The following is a 14,211-nucleotide window of genomic DNA, read 5'->3' as shown; positions in this document are numbered from 1 at the left end:
GTAGGGTTCTTGGTCAATGAAAAACAGCCCCAAAAGGTTCTTCAAAGAACTTGTTAGAAGGTGGGTTCATCGAGGAACCTCCGTTGTTGCTGGACTTCTTCCGGGAACTTCGCAATTACAACTGAAAACGATGGTGACAAGTTTGGATGCGACAACAGTTAAAAAGGTTACGTTGGGTTGATGTTTGGCTCTGAATATGTCTCGAAATAATGTATTATAATAATATAACATACTAATAATGAATGACAATGATGGTTTTCTGTGAATATCTTCCATAACGTTACGATAGTTAATGAACGTAAATATTAGAAAGCCGGGTTTGACCGTCGGCGTTGTATGAGCTACAGTACAGTACCGTTAGCTAGCTAGCTAACGTTATGTCCTAACTAGGCACAACTAGGTTTGGATTATTTCCTCAACTTTATTCATTCCCATATATTGTATATCGTTTCCATACTGCCAACATGGCTTTACACTCATTAACGTAAGTTTCCAATCTAGAGCAGTTTCACTTTTGTGATAACGAAGCTAACGTTAGCTAGTTCATTAACTAACTAACTAACTAAGTAAGGACGGTGACCTGTCCAGACGAGATGTTACAACGAACTGAATCGTCAATGGAGGTCTTCCTCTTTATATAGCCTGCTACAGCATGCAATACTATTAACTCACAAGGGGGCATAACGTTACATGTACAATACTATCCCATTTTGGAAACGTTACATGGACAATACTATCCCATTTTGGAAACGTTACATGTACAATACTATCTCATTTTGGAAACGTTACATGGATAATACTATCCCATTTTGGAAACGTTACATGTACAATACTATCCCATTTTGGAAATGTTACATGTACAATACTATCCCATTTAGGAAACGTTACATGTACAATACTATCCCATTTTGGAAACGTTACATGTACAATACTATCCCATTTTGGAAACGTTACATAGACAATACTATCCCATTTTGGAAACGTTACATGTACAATACTATCCCATTTTGGAAACGTTACATGTCCGCCCCCTTGTGGAGGGAAATTAATATCTTAGATGGTAGCTGTAGATGGGATTCAAATGCATAATGGTATTAATACAGTGTCTAGACTACCTCTTTTGTATAAATGCCCTTCAAAATCCCAACACAGTATTGCCACGCAGCAAAATGTTGCATATAATATATAACACTTACTCTTGAGTTGCTGACTTGTTGCACCCTTGACAACTACTATGATTATTATTATTTGACCATGCTGGTCATTTATGAACATTTGAACATCTTGGCCATGTTCTGTTATAATCTCCACCCCGGCACAGCCAGAAGAGGACTGGCCACCCCTCATAGCCTGGTTCCTCTCTAGGTTTCTTTCTGGGTTTTGGCCTTTCTAGGGAGTTTTTCCTAGCCACCGTGCTTCTACACCTGCATTGCTTGCTGTTTGGGGTTTTAGGCTGGGTTTCTGTACAGCACTTTGAGATATCAGCTGATGTAAGAAGGGCTATATAAATAAATTGTATTTGATACAGATCTCTGTGAGGAACTATAGATCTCTGAGAGGAACTATACATTTACATTTAAGTCATTTAGCAGATGCTCTTATCCAGAGCGACTTACAAATTGGTGCATTCACCTTATGATATCCAGTGGAACAACCACTTTACAATAGAACATCTAAATCTTTTTAGGGGGGGGGGGGTAGAAGGATTACTTTATCCTATCCCAGGTATTCCTTAAAGAGGTGGGGTTTCAGGTGTCTACGGAATGTGGTGATTGACTCCGCTGTCCTGGCGTCGTGAGGGAGCTTGTTCCACCATTGGGGTGCCAGAGCAGCAAACAGTTTTGACTGGGCTGAGCGGGAACTGTGCTTCCGCAGAGGTAGGGGGCCAGCAGGCCAGAGGTGGATGAACGCAGTGCCCTCGTTAGGGTGTAGGGACTGATCAGAGCCTTAAGGTACGGAGGTGCCGTTCCCTTCACAGCTCCGTAGGCAAGCACCATGGTCTTGTAGTGGATGCGAGCTTCAACTGGAAGCCAGTGGAGTGAGCGGAGGAGCGGGGTGACGTGAGAGAACTTGGGGAGGTTGAACACCAGACGGGATGCGGAGTTCTGGATGAGTTGTAGGGGTTTAATGGCACAGGCAGGGAGCCCAGCCAACAGGGAGTTGCAGTAATCCAGACGGGAGATGACAAGTGCCTGGATTAGGACCTGCGCCGCTTCCTGTGTGAGGCAGGGTCGTACTCTGCGAATGTTGTAGAGCATGAACCTACAGGATCGGGTCACCGCCTTGATGTTAGCGAAGAACGACAGGGTGTTGTCCAGGGTCACGCCAAGGTTCTTAGCACTCTGGGAGGAGGACACAATGGAGGTGTCAACCGTGATGGCGAGATCATGGAACGGGCAGTCCTTCCCCGGGAGGAAAAGCAGCTCCGTCTTGCCGAGGTTCAGCTTGAGGTGGTGATCCGTCATCCACACTGATTTGTCTGCCAGACATGCAGAGATGCGATTCGCCACCTGGTTATCAGAAGGGGGAAAGGAGAAGATTAATTGTGTGTTGTCTGCATAGCAATGATAGGAGAGACTATGTGAGGATATGACAGAGCCAAGTGACTTGGTGTATAGCGAGAATAGGAGAGGGCCGAGAACTGAGCCCTGGGGGACACCAGTGGTGAGAGCACGTGGTGCGGAGACAGATTCTCGCCACGCCACCTGGTAGGAGCGACCTGTCAGGTAGGACGCAATCCAAGAGTGGTCCGCGCCGGAGATGCCCAACTCGGAGAGGGTGGAGAGGAGGATCTGGTGGTTCACAGTATCAAAGGCAGCAGATAGGTCTAAAAGGATGAGAGCAGAGGAGAGAGAGTTAGCTTTAGCAGTGCTGAGAGCCTCCGTGACACAGAGAAGAGCAGTCTCAGTTGAATGACCAGACTTGAAACCTGACTGATTTGGATCAAGAAGGTCATTCTGAAAGAGATAGCAAGAGAGCTGGCCAAGGACGGCACGCTCAAGAGTTTTGGAGAGGAAAGAAAGAAGGGATACTGGTCTGTAGTTGTTGACATCGGAGGGATCGAGTGTAGGTTTTTTGAGAAGGGGTGCAACTCTCGCTCTCTTGAGGATGGAAGGGACATATCCAGTGGTCAAGGATGAGTTGATGAACGAGGTGAGGTAAGGGAGAAGGTCTCCGGAAATGGTCTGGAGGAGAGTGGGGGGATAGGGTCAAGCGGGCAGGATGTTGGGCGGCCGGCCGTCACAAGTCGCAAGATTTCATCTGGAGAGAGAGGGGAGAAAGAGGTCAAAGCATAGGGTAGGGCAATGTGAGCAGGACCAGCGGTGTCGTTTGACTTAACAAACGAGGAGCGGATGTCGTCAACCTTCTTTTCAAAATGGTTGACGAAGTCATCCGCAGAGAAGGAGGAGGGGGGAGGGGGGAGGAGGATTCAGGAGGGAGGAGAAGGTAGCAAAGAGCTTCCTCGGGTTAGAGGCAGATGCTTGGAATTTAGAGTGGTAGAAATTGGCTTTAGCAGCAGAAACAGAGGAAGAAAATGTAGAGAGGAGGGAGTGAAAGGATGCCAGGTCCGCAGGGAGGCTAGTTTTCCTCCATTTCCGCTCGGCTGCCCGGAGCCCTGTTCTGTGAGCTCGCACTGAGTCGTCGAGCCACGGAGCAGGAGGGGAGGACCGAGCCGGCCGGGAGGATAGGGGACATAGAGAGTCAAATGATGCAGAAAGGGAGGAGAGGAGGGTTGAGTAGGCAGAATCAGGAGATAGGTTGGAGAAGGATTGAGCAGAGGGAAGAGATGATAGGATGGAAGAGGAGAGAGTAGCGGGAGAGAGAGAGCGAAGGTTGCGACGGCGCAATACCACCCGAGTAGGGGCAGAGTGAGAAGTGTTGGAGGAGAGCGAGAGGGAAAAGGATACAAGGTAGTGGTCGGAGACTTGGAGGGGAGTTGCAATGAGATTAGTGGAAGAACAGCATCTAGTAAAGATGAGGTCAAGCGTATTGCCTGCCTTGTGAGTAGGGGGGAGGGTGAGAGGGTGAGAGGGTGAGGTCAAAAGAGGAGAGGAGTGGAAAGAAGGAGGCAGAGAGGAATGAGTCAAAGGTTGACATGGGGAGGTTAAAGTCACCCATAACTGTGAGGGGTGAGCCATCCTCAGGAAAGGAACTTATCAAGGCGTCAAGCTCATTGATGAACTCTCCAAGGGAACCTGGAGGGCGATAAATGATAAGGATGTTAAGCTTGAATGGGCTAGTGACTGTGACAGCATGGAATTCAAAGGAGGAGATAGACAGATGGGTCAGGGGAGAAAGAGAGAATGTCCACTTGGGAGAGATGAGGATTCCAGTGCCACCCCCCGCTGGCCAGATGCTCTCGGGGTATGCGAGAACACGTGGTCAGACGAGGAGAGAGCAGTAGGAGTAGCAGTGTTTTCTGTGGTAATCCATGTTTCCGTCAGCGCCAAGAAGTCGAGGGACTGGAGCGTAGCATAGGCTGAGATGAACTCTGCCTTGTTGGCCACAGACCGGCAGTTCCAGAGGCTGCCGGAGACCTGGAACTCCATGTGGGTTGTGCGCACAGGGACTAGGTAACCTCGATAGTTTATCTGTACTACACCTTTATCATGATACAAAGGCAACTATGTAGCTAGCTAACGTAACACTAATCAAGACGTTCCTTTGTAATGTATTGAGTTTCTACAGTGCTGCTAGTCGGTAAAGTTGGCTAGCTAGCAGTGGTGTTGACTAAGTTTGACTAGGTTTAGAAAACAGCGTCGCGGCGGACGAAAATAGCTGGCTAGCTAACCTCGAAAATTACTCTAAACTACACAAAGACAGCAAAGACAGCTATGTAGCTAGCTAACACTACACTAATCAAATCGTTCCGTTGTAATGTATTAGTTTCTGCAGTGCTACAGTGCTGCTATTGGTAAAGTTGGCTAACTAGCGGTGGCTGTGGAGTTGACTGTTAGGAAAACGGCGCCGCTGCGAGCTGGCTAGCTAACCTCGATAATTTCTCTAAAGTTGGCGGTAAACTACACAATTATCTTTGATACAAAGACAGCAAAGACAACTATGTAGCTAGCTAACACTACACTAATCAAATCGTTCCGTTGTAATGTATTTAGTTTCTACAGTGCTACAGTGCTGCTATTGGTAATGTAGGCTAGCTAGCAGTGGCTGTGGTGATGACTAGGTTTGGAAAACGGTGTCGCGGCGGACGAAAATAGCTGGCTAGCTAACCTCAATAATTTCTCTAAACTACACCACTATCTTTGATACAACGACAGCAAAGACAGCTATGTAGCTAGCTAAAATTGCTCAGATCAAACAAATCAAACCGTTGTAATGTAGTGAAATGTAATATTACCTGCGGAGCGAAGTGCAGCACGACTACTCGCTCCAAACCCGGAAGTTTCTATAGATCTCTGAGAGGAACTATAGATCTCTGTGAGGAACTATAGACCTCTAGGAGGAACTATAGATCTCTGTGAGGAACTATAGATCTCTAGGAGGAACTATAGACCTCTAGGAGGAACTATAGACCTCTAGGAGGAACTATAGATCTCTAGGAGGAACTATAGACCTCTAGGAGGAACTATAGATCTCTGTGAGGAACTACAGACCTCTGTGAGGAACTATAGACCTCTAGGAGGAACTACAGATCTCTGTGAGGAACTACAGACCTCTGTGAGGAACTATAGATCTCTGTGAGGAACTATAGATCTCTGTGAGGAACTATAGATCTCTGAGAGGAACTATAGATCTCTAGGAGGAACTATAGATCTCTGTGAGGAACTATAGATCTCTAGGAGGAACTATAGACCTCTAGGAGGAACTATAGACCTCTAGGAGGAACTATAGACCTCTAGGAGGAACTATAGATCTCTGTGAGGAACTACAGACATCTAGGATGAACAACAGATCTCTGTGAGGAACTACAGACCTCTGTGAGGAACTATAGATCTCTGTGAGGAACTATAGATCTCTGTGAGGAACTATAGATCTCTGTGAGGAACTATAGATCTCTAGGAGGAACTATAGATCTCTAGGAGGAACTATAGATCTCTAGGAGGAACTATAGATCTCTAGGAGGAACTATAGATCTCTGTGAGGAACTATAGATCTCTGTGAGGAACTACAGACCTCTAGGAGGAACTACAGATCTCTGTGAGGAACTACAGACCTCTAGGAGGAACTACAGATCTCTGTGAGGAACTATAGATCTCTGTGTGGAACAATAGATCTCTGTGAGGAACTATAGATCTCTAGGAGGAACTATAGATCTCTAGGAGGAACTATAGATCTCTAGGAGGAACTATAGATATCTGTGAGGAACTATAGATCTCTGTGAGGAACTATAGATCTCTAGGAGGAACTATAGATCTCTGTGAGGAACTATAGATCTCTGTGAGGAACTATAGACCTCTAGGAGGAACTATAGATCTCTAGGAGGAACTATAGATCTCTAGGAGGAACTATAGATCTCTGTGAGGAACTATAGATCTCTGTGAGGAACTATAGATCTCTGTGAGGAACTATAGATCTCTAGGAGGAACTATAAATCTCTGTGAGGAACTATAGATCTCTATGTTACTATCCAAACATCAGATTAAGACTCAGTCACACAACTCTCATATCCACAGTCACACAACTCTCATACCACAGTCACACAACTCTCATATCACAGTCACACAATGCTATTCCCAAACATACCTAATCAATTAGTTGTTTTTCAACAATATTTTAACCTGCAGGAATATCTTCACATTTCTATCTCATGGTTAGTTGCTAGGATAATGTAACTCATACATGTACATATTTCAATACTTCTAAAATGGGGTCCAGGTTTAAAACAATTACAGGTTTAAAACAATTACAGGTGCACCGTACTATCATAAATGGTCTGTGTGGTTTCCCTGAGATCCCAAGTTTGAGGGATCCCTCATGCACCCTTTACCCAGGTCGTCAGGAGCGGTCACCAAGTCAAGATTCACATTCCCATCGCCAAATGTGGTGGTTAATTTCTTTAATATCAAATGAGGAGACAAACTTATGACACAAGTCAGAGTTATTCTTAAAATCAATCTTTATTCACTTATAAGGTAGCAGGTCAATACAACGTACACATATAAAGTGAATCAATTGAGTGCTCTACGATAAATGATGGCTGGTCGACGAATCACCCCCAGATGATTCGTTGAGAGCCACGATACAAAAGTACAAAGGTCTTTTACAGCCAAGACACACCCCTTTTAACCTACATGACCAACAACAGATGTATAGAACGGGTCACAAGGTTAAGATTTGTATGAAAGATACTTATAAATTCTCAGCAGAGACTATCTGCTGTAAAAACAGTACTCTGTGTAGAGACCAGGGTCTGGCCCTGGGGTCATCTCTCCCTGGTACCATATAGAACAGAAACATTAACTCATGCTCTGGAATGCAGTCTCTTTAGGTTTTATCACCCAAAAGACATTGTAAATCTCCTGTCAGTGTTTTCTCCCAGAGGCCCATCCTCAGTAGAACACAGACACAATAGTTCTAAGAACCCTCCATTCTGTTGCATAAAACAACCATTTGATGCAATAAAAGTATTATAACATAATCTTGCAGTTTTGCTCTCTCAGTGTCCACTGAAAGTTGACTAGTAACAACAACTGGGACCTAAAAGACACCCACCATGAGACCCACTAAATCTGCCCAAGAAGAGACAAACAAAAGAAAATCCCACACCAAACTTAAAGACAGGAAGCAAACCAAAAAGGTGGAGCAACTAAAGGTGTTGACTCTCCACATGTATCAAGACAACTGGAGCACTGGGCCAGACACTCTTAAATAGAACCTGGACCAGCTCAGGTGAAACACCTTCCCACTAACGAGATGGACAAGCCAGCACAGGTGTAACACATACTGACTAACGAGGTGACACCAATCAGTGCGTCCTACGTGCTAACGAGCTAGACGGGCTAACGAGCTAGACGTGCTAACGAGCTAGACGTGCTAACGAGCTAGACGGGCTAACGAGCTAGACGGGCTAACGAGCTAGACGGGCTAACGAGCTAGACGTGCAAAAATCCAAACCTCAAAACATAAATGGAAAAATCAAAGACTGTAACACCGTAAGAGAATGCTTACCACCAACAGAAAATAACTTCTATTTCACATTATAATCAACTACAATGCTTCACCTTCACCAATATAAACATGGTGTCTACTGGCTGTCAACAATTAAAAACAAGAAAAAAACATTTTTCCCCCACTAGCTTCTAGAACTCTCGTCCCCTTGGAACGAGCCCGAACAAAACTCATCTTTAATACGGAAAAACGTGCAGTCAAAATAAGATCCATGGCAACTCACTGGCTAAACGCAAAACACAAATCTTTTTGACTGTCCAACCTTGAGACAATCAGAAACTAAATTGTCCTCGCCATGGACACAAGCACCAGAAACGCTGTTGTTTTGACAAGTAGCAATAAATCACTGATATCATTTAGGGGGGAAATTAGGTTGTACGTGATGTTGAAACTAACACAACTAAAAAAACACATGGAAATGGGAGATATCTTTTACCTCACTGATTAGAGGACAACCTGCAGAAGACAGTCAGCTACATTTTGGAGTGATGCATTTAAATGTAGGGGTCACTAAACAAAGGAACACAACACTTATTTGTCATCACTCATTGATATCATGTTGAAATCAATTGCGTGAGAGGAGGGAGATGAGGTTGCACGTCCTGTTAAAACTAACAGCTCAAAAACCACATGGAATCTGGGAGTAATGTGTACATCACTGGTTAGAGGACAACTTGTAGAAAACAGCTATCTACATTTTGAAGTGTTGCAATTTGATTCAAGTGGGTCAATAACGTGGTACGTGTAACACAGCTCTTTTTTTGTCCGTTATTTTTGTGTTAGTCACTTTTTTGTTAAATCACATAAATAGTAACTCTTCCATTTCAGAGCCTGGATTTTCCCCCTGAGGCTAATATCCATATCATGTTGAAATCAATAGAACAGGGGACAAACGTTTAGGATTCTACATTGTGACATCATTAAAATACTCCTACTACAATGTTAAAACTTTCTACATTGTGACATTAATTCATAGATATCATGAAACAACTTCTTCATGTATGTATTCTCTGATATTTGATCAGAGATTTTTTTTATCAGATTATCTCTGGTCACAGGTATGAGGTTTCTCTCCTGTGTGTGTTCTCTGGTGTTTAGTCAGACCACCAGACTCAGTAAAACTCTTCCCACACTGACCACAGCTATAGAGTTTCTCTCCTGTGTGTGTTCTCTGGTGTACTGTCAGCTGGCTAGATTTAACAAAACTCTTCCCACATTGACCACAGCTATACGGTTTCTCTCCTGTGTGCGTTCTCTGATGTAAAGTCAGATGGTCAGATCTAGTAAAACTCTTCCCACATTGATCACAGCTATAAGATTTCTCTCCTGTGTGCGTTCTCTGGTGCACTGTCAGATGGCCAGATTGACTAAAACTCTTCCCACATTGACCACAGCTATAAGATTTCTCTCCTGTGTGTATTCTCTGGTGTAGAGTAAGATAGGTAGATGCCGCAAAACCCTTCCCACATTGACCACAGCTATACGGTTTCTCTCCTGTGTGCGTTCTCTGGTGTAAAGTCAGATGGTCAGATCTAGTAAAACTCTTCCCACATTGATCACAGCTATAAGGTTTCTCTCCTGTGTGCGTTCTCTGGTGTAAAGTCAGCTGGCCAGATGTAGTAAAACTCTTCCCACATTGATTACAGCTATAAGATTTCTCTCCTGTGTGTATTCTCTGGTGCACTGTCAGATGGCCAGATTGACTAAAACTCTTCCCACATTGACCACAGCTATAAGATTTCTCTCCTGTGTGTGTTCTCTGGTGTAGAGTAAGATAGGTAGATGCTGCAAAACCCTTCCCACATTGACCACAGCTATAAGGTTTCTCTCCTGTGTGGATTCTCTGATGAATTTTAATGCCTGATGGGGAGGTGAATCTCTTCCCACAGTCAGAGCAGCAGTGAGTTCTCTTCCCTGTGGGTCTCTGCTGGTGTTTATTGAGGTGTTCTGATCTGGAGAGACTCTTCTCTGCCTCTTCAGCATCAAGAGGTTGTTGAGACTCCCCAGAGGATCCACGATAGTTAAGTATCTCTCCTGTGTGAACAACAAAGTCAGACAGATGATTAAAGGCCCACAACAGCGGTAATCCACTGTAAAAGGGGATGCCAACAGCGTAGCAGTGATGATGTTGTACAACAATTGACGTCTGTAATGAATGTTAAAATTATTTGACAATTGTCTTAAAATGAGCTAGAATAGTCATATTTTGTCTTGTTTTCACATTAGTAGTAAAATCGATGATGGTAGGCTAGAAATAAGTTATTCATGTTGTTGAAACTCGAAGCAGTGTGCCAGACAACTCTTTGTATCCAATGTAGGCCCCTTTTTGTGTTTGCTAAAATTGCGGCACGAGGGCGATGCACACACAATTTGATTGCATAAACTCCTCCCTGCTAATGAGGAAACCGCTAGTTATGGATGTAGTATATCTGGTAATGAGGAAACCACTAGTTATGGATGTAGTATATCTAGTAATGAGGAAACCACTAGTTATGGATGTAGTATATCTGCTAATGAGGAAACCACTAGTTATGGATGTAGTATATCTGGTAATGAGGAAACCACTAGTTATGGATGTAGTATATCTAGTAATGAGGAAACCACTAGTTATGGATGTAGAATATCTGGTAATGAGGAAACCACTAGTTATGGATGTAGTATATCTGGTAATGAGGAAACCACTAGTTATGGATGTAGTATATCTGGTAATGAGGAAACCACTAGTTATGGATGTAGTATATCTGGTAATGAGGAAACCACTAGTTATGGATGTAGTATATCTGGTAATGAGGAAACCACTAGTTATGGATGTAGTATATCTGGTAATGAGGAAACCACTAGTTATGGATGTAGTATATCTGCTAATGAGGAAACCACTAGTTATGGATGTAGTATATCTGGTAATGAGGAAACCACTAGTTATGGATGTAGTATATCTGCTAATGAGGAAACCACTAGTTATGGATGTAGTATATCTGGTAATGAGGAAACCACTAGTTATGGATGTAGTATATCTGGTAATGAGGAAACCACTAGTTATGGATGTAGTATATCTGGTAATGAGGAAACCACTAGTTATGGATGTAGTATATCTGGTAATGAGGAAACCACTAGTTATGGATGTAGTATATCTGGTAATGAGGAAACCACTAGTTATGGATGTAGTATATCTGGTAATGAGGAAACCACTAGTTATGGATGTAGTATATCTGGTAATGAGGAAACCACTAGTTATGGATGTAGTATATCTGGTAATGAGGAAACCACTAGTTATGGATGTAGTATATCTGGTAATGAGGAAACCACTAGTTATGGATGTAGTATATCTGGTAATGAGGAAACCACTAGTTATGGATGTAGTATATCTGAAATGGTGAGCAAAGATTTTAGTTTTTCACGATGTATTCTGAATGTGAATGGGGAAAACTCAGGGGAGTAACCTCCATTTCCAGGTTGCTTATGAGTTCATTTCACACTACTTTGGATTATAATTGTAAGGCTTGTTTGAATTTCCTGCTTAATATAATGTTTGTGTCGTCATCGCAAATCAACCGCTTTGTACTTAAAAAACACTTCAACCAGTAAAATGCTCTTTGGCTTTTCCATCAGCCTGACAATGAGGGGTTGTACACTGTTTGCCAAATTGGCCCATAACTTCACCTAACAACAATCATACCTATGTAATGAACGAAGAAGCACTTTGGTTGTTGTTGCATGACATACATAGTGTCCTCTAGGACCCATAACAACAACATAGACCTACAGTAGGACCCATAACAACAACATAGACCTACTGTAGGACCCATAACTTCACCTAACAATAACATAGACCTACTGTAGGACCCATAACTTCCCCTAACAATAACAGAACTACTGTTGGACCCATAACTTCACCTAACAATAACATAGACCTACTGTAGGACCCATAACTTCACCTAACAACAACATAGACCTACTGTAGGACCCATAACTTCACCTAACAACAACATAGACCTACTGTAGGACCCATAACTTCACCTAACAACAACATAGACCTACTGTAGGACCCATAACTTCACCTAACAACAACATAGACCTACTGTAGGACCCATAACTTCACCTAACAACAACATAGACCTACTGTAGGACCCATAACTTCACCTAACAACAACATAGACCTACTGTAGGACCCATAACTTCACCTAACAACAACATAGACCTACTGTAGGGCCCATAACAACAAATATAGGAAAATAGCTCTATGTGTTGAACAATAGCCTATCCATCAAGGAACATTTCTCTACACATTATGAGCAAAGTAGGGATGTTGGATCCAACGTGGAGCGTATCTCTGTGTCCAAACAGACTAACGAGACCCTACTGTAAATCAACCAGACAATAACACATTATAAACATCCATTTGTTAGGGATGTTGGATCCAACATGGAGAACGGCATAACTGTCTTTACCAGAGTAATGAATGAAGAAGCACTTTGGTTGTTGTTGCATGTTGTGGCTTCTGTCATGTGACTGTCATTCAGAAAATGATTTCCTGGATCAGCTGATGATAGTTGAACATGTGACTGTAACTAAACAGCTACAGTATTAAGAATGATGTGTAATTATTGAAGAACTGCGTTAATGACAGTATCCATTTGGGTGTTGTCAATAAAGTTAAGGTGACTCTCGGTTAGAACCATTGGATTTAGTAAACTCTGAAATGATTTAGGATTTCTGTTCCCATGAAAACTGTTTCCCCAGCGTAACATAAGGAGACACTAAATGTTACGTAGGTAGAGAGCATTTCAGAGATCTGAATACAGAAAACCGTCCTAACAGGACAATAACCTAAACCACAAGGCCAAATCTACACTGGAGGAGCTTACCAAGATGACATTGAATGTTCCTGAGTGGCCTAGTTACAGTTTGGACTTAAATCATCTTGAACGTCTATAGCAAGACTTGAAAACGGCTTTCTAGCAATGATCAACAACCAACTTGACAGAACAGGAAGGATTTTAAAAAGAATAATGAATATTCACATGAAGATCAGTCTCCTATTGGATGACATCACGACTTCCCATCAAGCCAACTCCTTGGAGGCCTTACTATGACATCACTCACTCCTTCTAGTTTGCAGTTGTTAAAAAAAACACTATTTTACTCAAAACATTTATTTGTTTCCCATTAGTGTGTTTATACTTTACTGTATTTATATATCACTTTTCAACAGGAAAAGTTTAAAAATCCCTGGAGGACGTCATGAACAATTCATACAGTACAAAAACATATTTGAGTGTAGAATGCCCTTTTAAAAATCACACATTAGTTCAACAACTGCAGAGTTTGTGTCCCTGTTTTATAAGATAGTACTCACTGTATTTACTGGTGTTAATCAGATCAATGTCCCTGTTTTATTAGATAGTAATCACTGTATTTACTGGTGTTAATCAGATCAATGTCCCTGTTTTATTAGATAGTACTCACTGTATTTACTGGTGTTAATCAGATCAATGTCCCTGTTTTATTAGATAGTACTCACTGTATTTACTGGTGTTAATCAGATCAATGTCCCTGTTTTATTAGATAGTACTCACTGTATTTACTGGTGTTAATCAGATCAATGTCCCTGTTTTATTAGATAGTACTCACTGTATTTACTGGTGTTAATCAGATCAATGTCCCTGTTTTATTAGATAGTACTCACTGTATTTACTGGTGTTAATCAGATCAATGTCCCTGTTTTATTAGATAGTACTCACTGTATTTACTGGTGTTAATCAGATCAATGTCCCTGTTTTATTAGATAGTACTCACTGTATTTACTGGTGTTAACCAGATCAATGTCCCTGTTTTATTAGATAGTACTCACTGTATTTACTGGTGTTAATCAGATCAATGTCCCTGTTTTATAAGATAGTACTCACTGTATTTACTGGTGTTAATCAGATCAATGTCCCTGTTTTATTAGATAGTACTCACTGTATTTACTAGTGTTAATCAGTTCTCCAGTCTTCTCTTCTTCGTGCTCCTCTAATGTGACAGTAATCTCCCCCTCTTCATCTTTCACTCCAAAAACTGCATCTTCCTCCTTTTCTTTCACAG

The sequence above is a fragment of the Salmo salar genome, unplaced genomic scaffold (assembly GCF_965601325.2).
Source record: "Salmo salar unplaced genomic scaffold, fSalSal1 ptg000360l, whole genome shotgun sequence".
Lineage (NCBI taxonomy): Eukaryota > Metazoa > Chordata > Actinopteri > Salmoniformes > Salmonidae > Salmo > Salmo salar.
This window is presented reverse-complemented; position numbering follows the sequence as displayed.